The sequence below is a fragment of the Nelumbo lutea genome, chromosome 8, assembly GCF_056320005.1.
Source record: "Nelumbo lutea isolate HS-2025 chromosome 8, American lotus-T2T, whole genome shotgun sequence".
In the NCBI taxonomy this organism is placed as follows: domain Eukaryota; kingdom Viridiplantae; phylum Streptophyta; class Magnoliopsida; order Proteales; family Nelumbonaceae; genus Nelumbo; species Nelumbo lutea.
Window position 1 is genome coordinate 9,063,723 of NC_142691.1, and position 8,915 is coordinate 9,072,637.

General features: G+C 39.5%; 1 non-coding gene and 3 pseudogenes across 1 annotated transcript; 3 read left to right on the forward strand and 1 right to left on the reverse strand.

The window, feature by feature from the left end:
• The first annotated feature begins 61 nt into the window (after nucleotides 1-61).
• On the forward strand, nucleotides 62-807 carry LOC148842564 (cytidine deaminase 1 pseudogene; annotated as a pseudogene).
• Nucleotides 808-1,640: 833 nt separating this feature from the next.
• On the reverse strand, nucleotides 1,641-3,027 carry LOC148842565 (protein CNGC15c pseudogene; annotated as a pseudogene).
• A 699-nt stretch (nucleotides 3,028-3,726) lies between these two features.
• LOC148842566 (pectinesterase 1 pseudogene) lies at nucleotides 3,727-5,931 on the forward strand (annotated as a pseudogene).
• Nucleotides 5,932-8,360: 2,429 nt separating this feature from the next.
• Nucleotides 8,361-8,444, forward strand: TRNAL-CAA (transfer RNA leucine (anticodon CAA)). The gene has a single exon. It is a non-coding gene; the product is annotated as a tRNA-Leu (tRNA).
• Nucleotides 8,445-8,915: the final 471 nt, after the last annotated feature.

Here is an 8,915-nt window from a genome sequence, read left to right on the forward strand (position 1 = left end):
TTTTATTCCTCTTCCCATTTTTGACACTCCTTCACCGAATCCAAGCATCCACCGGTGACTCACTGCACACCGATGCTGTGAATGCATAAGCAACCTGCAACGGGAAAAAAATCCACTGTCCCCCCGCTCTCAGTCCCCTCCATTATCCCGTCTGATAGGAGACGTTGCCCCAGAGATTCGGTCCCATTTCCTGCCCCAAAGATTCGATCCCAACGATCTGCTGGACAAGGATGTGCCATTACTTCTGGAGCCCCATCACAACGGCCTGACCTTCGGCGATGACGATCACGAAGACAGTGTCGTTAAGACCAATCAATGCTATAGCAATGGCAGAGTTGTATCAATTATAACAAGAAATTGAAGTATGCAGCACTTGAAGCGGCGAACAAATCCTACACACCGTACAGTGGATGCCCATATGGGGTGGCTCTAATGGACACTGAACAGAAGGTCTACAAAGGGTCATATGTGAAATCGGCGGCGTATAATCCAAGCTTGGGGCCAGTTCAGGCGGTGCTGGTGGCGTATGTGGTGGCTGGTGGTGATGGCGGTGGTGGGTACGAGAAGATCGTGGCAGGGGCACTGGCGGAAAAGAACAGAGCAATGGTGGGATAGGAAGGCATAGCACGACTGTTGCTGCAATCAGTATTGCCACGATGTGATTTTGTGGTATTCTACTGCAATTTGGTCCCCTCCCTCAAAATATATAAAAAAAAACCTGGTTAATCTGTTATTGATCGATCTGAAGATGTCGTTAGCATTATTGATGTCGAGGGGTGAAATCATTTCGGATCAATTATCTTCAAATGCTTCTTCAATTCGTTGTACCAAAGAAACGTATCTCTCCACTCAGGCAACGTCTCATCGATCTGATTGCTTAGGCTCTTCTCGAACGTTATCTCTCTCTCTCCAACTTCTCCTTCTGTGTTATTTTCAATAAATACAGAGAATGTACCGAATTGGAACAGCTCCCGATGAAAACCTGACGGAGTCTTTCAAAAGAATGGACGAGATAATGGAGAGGAGGGAGAGCAGGGGGACAACGGATTTTTTCCCATTGTCAGTGGCTTATGTGTTCACAACGCCGGTGTGCAGTGAGTTGCCGATGGATGCTTGGGTCCGCTGGAGGATAGTCAAACTCAAAAATAGGAAGGAGAGTAAAAACTGGCCGGTTTAACCAACCGAGCAATTGGATGAGATGACGTATTCACCTCTCATTCGAGGGTGCATTTGTCTAGTGTACCCATGGGTGCACAACGCGGTCTCCTTGTGGTTTAGTCCATCTAAATATTAGGGAAGGCAATAACCAACATAACAGGAGATGGATGTCAATAAAAAAATGGCAAATCTCACATTCACTAATTTACGAGGGCAGACCCAAGGGAGGGGTAAACCATGCTGGAAACTATTAAATGCTATGAAAGAGCTTTAGTGTCAAAAGGTAAATCTTGATAAATCTAAGGTCTTCTTTTAATAGAAACTTAAACAAAAAATGATAGCTTCTTCATTAGGCATGAGGAGGGTGGAACATCCATCCATCTACCTTGGACTTCCAAATGAAATAGGGAAAACAAGAAAAGCCCTATTCTATCATCTAATAGAAAGAGCTCAGAGAAGAACTAAAAGCTGGCAAGAACTTCTATCTCAAGCAAACAAGGGGGTGTTATTAAAATCAGTAGTGTTAGCCATCCATGCATATACAATGTGTGAAGCACTCCAAAATCTGCAAATGAAATTTTGGTGGGATGAAGGGAAAAATAAGAGAAAAACCCATTGGATCAGTTGGAAGAGCGCTAGTAGGGATAAACAAGATGGTGGGTTGGGGTTTTAAGATCCCTGTTGCTTTAACGGTTTAACTTAGCTTGTAGACTTTGTCCAGGGGAGCTTATGGGTGACAATAATCAAACCTAAATATCTTAAAAATAATAGTTTTTTCCATCGCTTTCAAAATTGGACTGGATGTCAGAAAACCACTGACCCGGGCAGTCAAACCATTAAACCGTTCGACCCGGGCAGCCTTCACACCCAACCGACCACCTGCAGCGGTTACGGAGATGGGCGACAGCGGTGATCTTCATCTACGGCGGCCAACGTTGATTTTGTAGTAGGTCCAGCCGTCTAGTAGTAATAGGTCCGGCGATCGACTTGCAGTGGCGGCCGACGATTTTGCAACGGCGGGTGATTTTGCAATGGCAAGTGATTTTGCAATGGCGGCGGGGTTTCTAGTGGCAATAACAGTTGCAGGCTTGCAACAGCACTGGCAATCACCTGAGACCAAGCCCAAACCCACCGGCGGTGAGCCCACCGTCACACCATCGTCGGGCCAGTCCACCGGTGGCCATTCAACCCGGATGGATCGTTCAAAAGCTGGGGCAGGTGAGGCGATCTTGGGGCTCTCCCGAGACTTGAGCACAGCCGCATCCTTCCTTCTTTTGAACCGACGCCATGCTGCTTGAATGAAGCATGCAACCCATGTGCACAATTGGTGCGAGTAGAACCGAAACTTGTGTCTAAATTGCTTGTTATGAAGCCTATGAAATTGCGATGCCACAAAGTTTAGTCATCGGCAATGAGTGCGAATGCCTCGACTTCGGAAATGGCCTTGATGGTGCGTGTGGATGACCAAAGGATGACACTTGGGCGTGGATCAAGCGCCCATGTCAACAGTTCCTCGCCACAGAAGTCACCGGGGCCAATGCGACATGAATTGAAGAACCCTGGTAGTATTAGACTCTAGGGAGCCTCGGATGATGAAGAGCATCTCATTCACTGGGTCACCCTCCCGCCTTAGGCACGTCCCTTCGATGCACAGGGTAGGCTTCTGCCTCTCACATATCGCATCTACCATCCACTCGTCCATCTGGTCAAATAGTGGCACCTGTTTTTTTTTTTTTTTTTTTCAAGCCAGACAGATTAAAATTCAATGACATAAAATATAAAACCATATATAAGACATATACAACTGATACTGACTCGTCGAACAAGGTCCAAGCAGAGGTGGCGCTTGATGTCTCTGCGGAGATCCATGGGTAGGCATTTGAGAAGAGCTTCTTCATCAACTCCTCGGTTCGTTCAAAAATACAAAACAGATTTTTCTATTTAGATAATTTATTTTTTGTATTTTAGTTATTTTTTATTATTTATAAATATATTTTTATTTTTAAGGTAAATTACAAAACCCCTTATACTACGGGGTCTGTCATAAAGACCCCCTATACTTTCTTTTGCGACAACCCCCTCTTGTACTATAACTTTAACAAAGACCCCCTTTCGTTGAAATACTCCCTTATAATATTTTTTAATCTCCATATTATCTTTATAAATGACTATTCTGACAATTGGAAGAAAAACACTATTAATCTTCCCAATCTGCCTCAAATTCCTTCGTAAGCTCCTCTTAGCTTCTCAGCTTCGGACCTTGGGGACGTCTTTATTTTGCACTTCCTTTTACTCTTACCATCTCACATTTCATCCTCTCTCTCATGGCTTCTTCATCTGGGAGCTTAGAGACATCTGAGAATTCTCATCCGACACCCTTCTCATTCTCGAACCAATTCATGACTTCTTCTTTCTCCGACCTTCTCGCCGGTGACGCCGATAAAGGGCTTAACGATAAGCACACGACCAGTCCCAGCTGTTAAGATTTACTAAGAACCCATAGAGCCAACCTTTGCATCTTCACTTCACTGGGTCAGTCTTTCACTCCTCTCCTCTCCTAGTCCCAAAATGGCCGGCATTAATGAATCACTTCCCGGAACTTCAGATTCCGACAGCCGTATTTCCATCTCAAACAAGAACAAGAAACTCTTCCTCTTTCTCCTCGTTGCCTCTGTTATCGGCATCGTCCTTGGTGCCGCATCACGAAAAAAGTCCAGCAAAATACCCTCAGCCCATGCCATCCTCAAATCTTCGTGTAGCAGTACCTTATACCTGGACCTTTGCTACTCAGCCTTCGCCACTGTACTCGGTGTAGCTACAACCTATTAGCCCAAAAAGACGTAATTGAGCAGAACCTATGTCAGCCTATCAACCTATCCCCGGTATTGGATTTTAATCTCACAATAGATTGAATCTAATGTATTATTTGATTGGTCAATTATATGAAAAATTGCATCAACACACTTGATTGAAAAATTAGTTTTTCTCTTATAAAACCTATTTTAAATTTGTTTTACATTGAAAAGTTATAAGCTTTGTTTTCAGTATTTTAATAGGAACCGATTTATACTCCCTACTACATCAGGAGATGTTTTGGCTTATATTCTTACTAATGTAATTTCCATCACGGATGGACAAATATTCTTATTTGCTGATCTATTCAATGTTGGAATCCGACCTGCTATTAATGTGGGTATTTTTGTTTATAGAGTAGGATCCGCAGCTCAAATTAAAGCCATGAAACAAGTAGCGTGCAAATTAAAATTGGAACTGGCTCAATTCGCATAGTTAAAAGCCTTTGGGGAATCAGAATGAGAAACAAGAGATATTTTTTCTCGAAATATGGACGAATGAGAGTTTAACTCCTAAAGAAGCATTTCACGAAGCCTCTCGGAATTTGATTGATTTATTTATACCTTTTCTAGATGCGCAAGAAGAGGACATCCAATTAGAGGACAATCGAAACAAGGTTACTTTACCTTTTTTTTATCTTTCATGATAGATTAACTAAACTAAGGAAAAACAAAAAAGAAAAAGAAAGCATTGAAATGTATTTTTGTTGACCAATCATAATTGCCTCCCAAGACCTATAATTGCCTCAAAAGGTGAGAGTATGGGGTTTGATACTGTGTAATACGTGCGCACGCGTATCTGGCGCAATGAGGCGTTTTAGAGGTGCAATGGTATGATGTTAACCGTTAATGTTACGATTCGATCGGGTGTGATCAAGAGGCACAGTTTAAAGTTAACAATCATTAATTGTTAATTACTTTTTAAACAGTATTGTGACTGTTCAAGGTGCCTTCTCTAAACCTGCACCTACATTTTCTTTATACCTCGTCATAAATTATTTAAGTAGCATGAATCAAATCCCAAAAACACACAATTTCGAAGGTTTCTTCGGAGATTTTTCAACTTTGTTAGTTGAAGATTCTCACCCAAGGCTCCGTTGTATTCTGAGAATAGATTTGCCTGTAACTCAACAAATAAAACTGAATGGGGGCAAATAACGTTATAAAGACAATGTCTTTAGACACGCCTCAAAACTTCTACTCCAAAGTTATAATAATCCCATTTTCCAACACCCGGTGCATCTGACAAACCTAACAACATTACCATCACAGCCGTTGAGCACAACTAGTTCACCATAAAAAAGCGCCTCAGTCACTGACCGAACATGAAAAGACAGCCCTCCATGACGAGACAGCCGAGAACCTCAAACAGTATCCCAACAAGAACTCCTTAGCCCAGCAAAGGACCTCAAGATACTCCTCAGTGCCGCCATGATCAATCAAGAGACCTGCATTGATGGCTTCTCACATGACCAGGCTGACAAGGAAGTAAGGAACGCTTTGTTAAAGGGTCAAGAACATGTGTAGCAACGCCTTGGCCATGACCAAGAACATGACGGATACTGACATGGCCAAGGAAAGGCTTAAGATGGGGAGAAAACTCGGGGAGAGTGGAGATATAGATGGTCTCCCGGGGTGGTTGTCGGCAGGAGACTGGAGGCTGTTGCAGGCGTCGACGGTGACGCCGGATGTTATGGTGGCTTCTGATGGGAGTGGGAATTATAAGACGGTGTCGGTGGCAGTGGCTGCGGCGCCGAATAATAGTAATAAGAGGTATATAATAAGGATAAATGCAGGAGTTTATAGGGAGAACGTGGATATGTTGAAGAAAAAGAAGAATATAATGTTTGTGGGAGATGGCAGGAAGAACACTATCATTACAGGGAGCCGGAAGAACACATACCTTTTCTGCTTTTTTTAATTAAATTAACTTCTGCCTTGTATTCTGGACCGGACATACTGACAAGTATAGTCGCCTGCGTAGGTCGATAAGCAGGATGGTCGAACTTCTGTTTCTCTCTGATTTTTTTTTTCTCTCTCTCTAGATATTTAGTTCAAACTTTTGTTTGCTGGGTTGAAGTTCAAGCTGTTTCAGCAGTAAGGTGCTCGACGTTTACTAGTCTCAAGATCCCATTCCGATACGGGGTTTATGGCCGCTGCTATGTGTATTGTGAGGTAGGGGAGAATGAACAGTATTTTTTCATTCAGTAGTTATAAAGATACTATGGAGATTAAAAAATATTGCAACAGTCTTTTTGAATTGAAGACTAACAGAAGGGGGTCTTTGTCTCACATTCATAGTAAAGGGGGTCTTTGTGGCAAAAGAAAGTACACAGGGGTCTTTGTCGCATACCCTATAGTACAGGGGTCTTTGTAACTTATCCTTATTTTTAATTTATTTATGACGTTATAGATTAAACCATTCAATTCAGATGGTTGAACCGTTTAGCCAAAAACCGATCCCCTTATTTTTATAAAATATTTTTCTAAATTTTTTATATAATATAAAACGAGCCAACCCGAACCGAGCTTGAGCTTATGAACTCTTGACTCGAGCCAACTCGGCTCGAATCACCCCTACCTGGGACGGTCTCATTGATTCTAGCTGTTCTATTTGGAATTGCTTGACGATGGCTATTGGATTTAGAGGCAAGACTAGTTAAACCCTCTTAATCTTTCTTTGTATTGTCGGCTATTTGTTTTAATGTAATTGTTGTTTTTACTAAAAAAAGGCCCAATCTAAGTAAATCCAGTTTTAATTTGTATATATTTGAATCTAAATTAGATCTTATCTATCAAATTTGTATCAGATTCGGTTCGAATTCAAATTGCAATCAGATATTTAATAGAATAATAAATTAAACAAAAAGTGATCACAATATTATATATTATTGATAAAATAACTAAAAATGATTTTAATGTTGTATTTCATGAACATAAATAATTGATTTTTTATTTGCAAAATAATTGAAATTTACCTATATGAAACTTGAACCTACGACAATTTAGTAAAAACACTAACATTCAAATCAAATTTTCTATATATATAAATTGAATCGAATATAAGTTTTATATAATTATATTTAAAATTATAAAATATATATGTATATTTTATATATGAATTTATATATAATAAATTTAGTATGTTATATTTACATTAATTATTTACATATAAAAGTTGAAAAGTAATTAACTTTTATCTTTTTATATTTTAAAAGATTAAAGCGAAGTTGGATTAAATCTGAAGCTGATCTAAGTCCATTAAGATTAGACTTTAAATCTGAGGTCTTCAAATCTGATTGGATTCGGGTGTAAGTATTCAATAATTGGATCAGATCTGGATTTTGTTGAATCTGATCTGAATACCATCCGATTACATCGCCAATAAGGATCATTTACCAACAGTTGAATCGATTGACTTGATGTATTGCTTTGTCTTTTAGTGGATAAAATAATTAGACAACAATTTCAAGTGTATCACAATCAACCCAACTTCAGTATCAGCCATTAAAGATCTCATGACTTCTTTAGGCTCAGTTTAAATACATACAAAATATAAGGTTTTGCACTTTATATATTTGCATTTGTACTCCTTCCAAATTCAGCCTTAGGGTCAATTTGGATGAAATACAAATACAAATATATACAGTGCAAATACATACAAAATAATATAAAATACAAGATTTTTGCATTCTATTTATTGTGTTTATACTCCTTCCAGACTGAGCTTAAGAGTACAAATACAAATATGTACAATATAAATACATACAAAATAATACAAAATATAAGATTTTACATTCAACCATTCAACTGTTATCAAACGGGCCCCGGGCCTCATCTTGAGCTTATTTAACATTAAGAGCCTTAACAGATTTGGTGGGCTCAAATCGTTTATGTATTGTAATATATCATAACAAGAGTCTATATGATTTTATTGTTATTTCTTTTCTTTTAATAAATTTGTTATACCCGTCAGATATTAAGCCATGTATTTGGACTATACTATAATATAAAATATTTTTGGATTATACTTTAATGTTTTTTTACAAAAAAAATGGACTATGCCATAATATAAAAAACCCGAGTTAAACGGGTCAACTCGGGTTTAACCCGAGTTAAATGGACTATGCCATAATATAAAAAAATGGACCATGTATTTGGACTATACTATAATTAAGCCAGACTAAGTTTGCCACAAGGCGCTGAATGAACTAGTCTGAGTCCAGTTAGGCAAATCCTGGATTATGCCATTTTGTTTTTTAGTTACGTTGTTTAGTAAGAAATCAGAACGGCAAGATGTTTCCTCTTTAAGATAAATGTTTATTTATTATATATCAAAGCTGTCTCCCTGTCAGGATGGCCGAGTGGTCTAAGGCGCCAGACTCAAGTTCTGGTCTTCGAGAGAGGGCGTGGGTTCAAGTCCCACTTCTGACAAGCGTTTTGGAAGCGTGACAAGCGTTTTGGAAGCGTAGTCTACCCAGGTCACTGTTTTCAAAACCGGACTGGACCGGACGGTCGGACCGGAAAACCGGGTGACTGGTTTCATTTTCCTCCAAAACCATTGATTTTGGGTAGCAAATCGCTGAACCGGCTGATTAATCGTTCAAACCGTTTTGACTGTTTTCTAATTTTTTAAAATTTTTAATTTTTTATCAGAATGGGCCAGCCGTTATGATCAAACGGTCGGACCATTTGAACCGATAACCGGACCCCTGACTGGTTCGGTCACCGATTCGTTTTTAAAAACCATGACCCAGGTTGGGTAGTCTTTTTAAAAAAAAGAAAAAGTGATTTATCTTTTGAATTCACATGTGTATTTTCAATTTTTAACACATTAGTAAACATGTATATGCTTTTGCACATGGCATTACAGGCCAAACTAAATTATACAAATGCATAGTATCA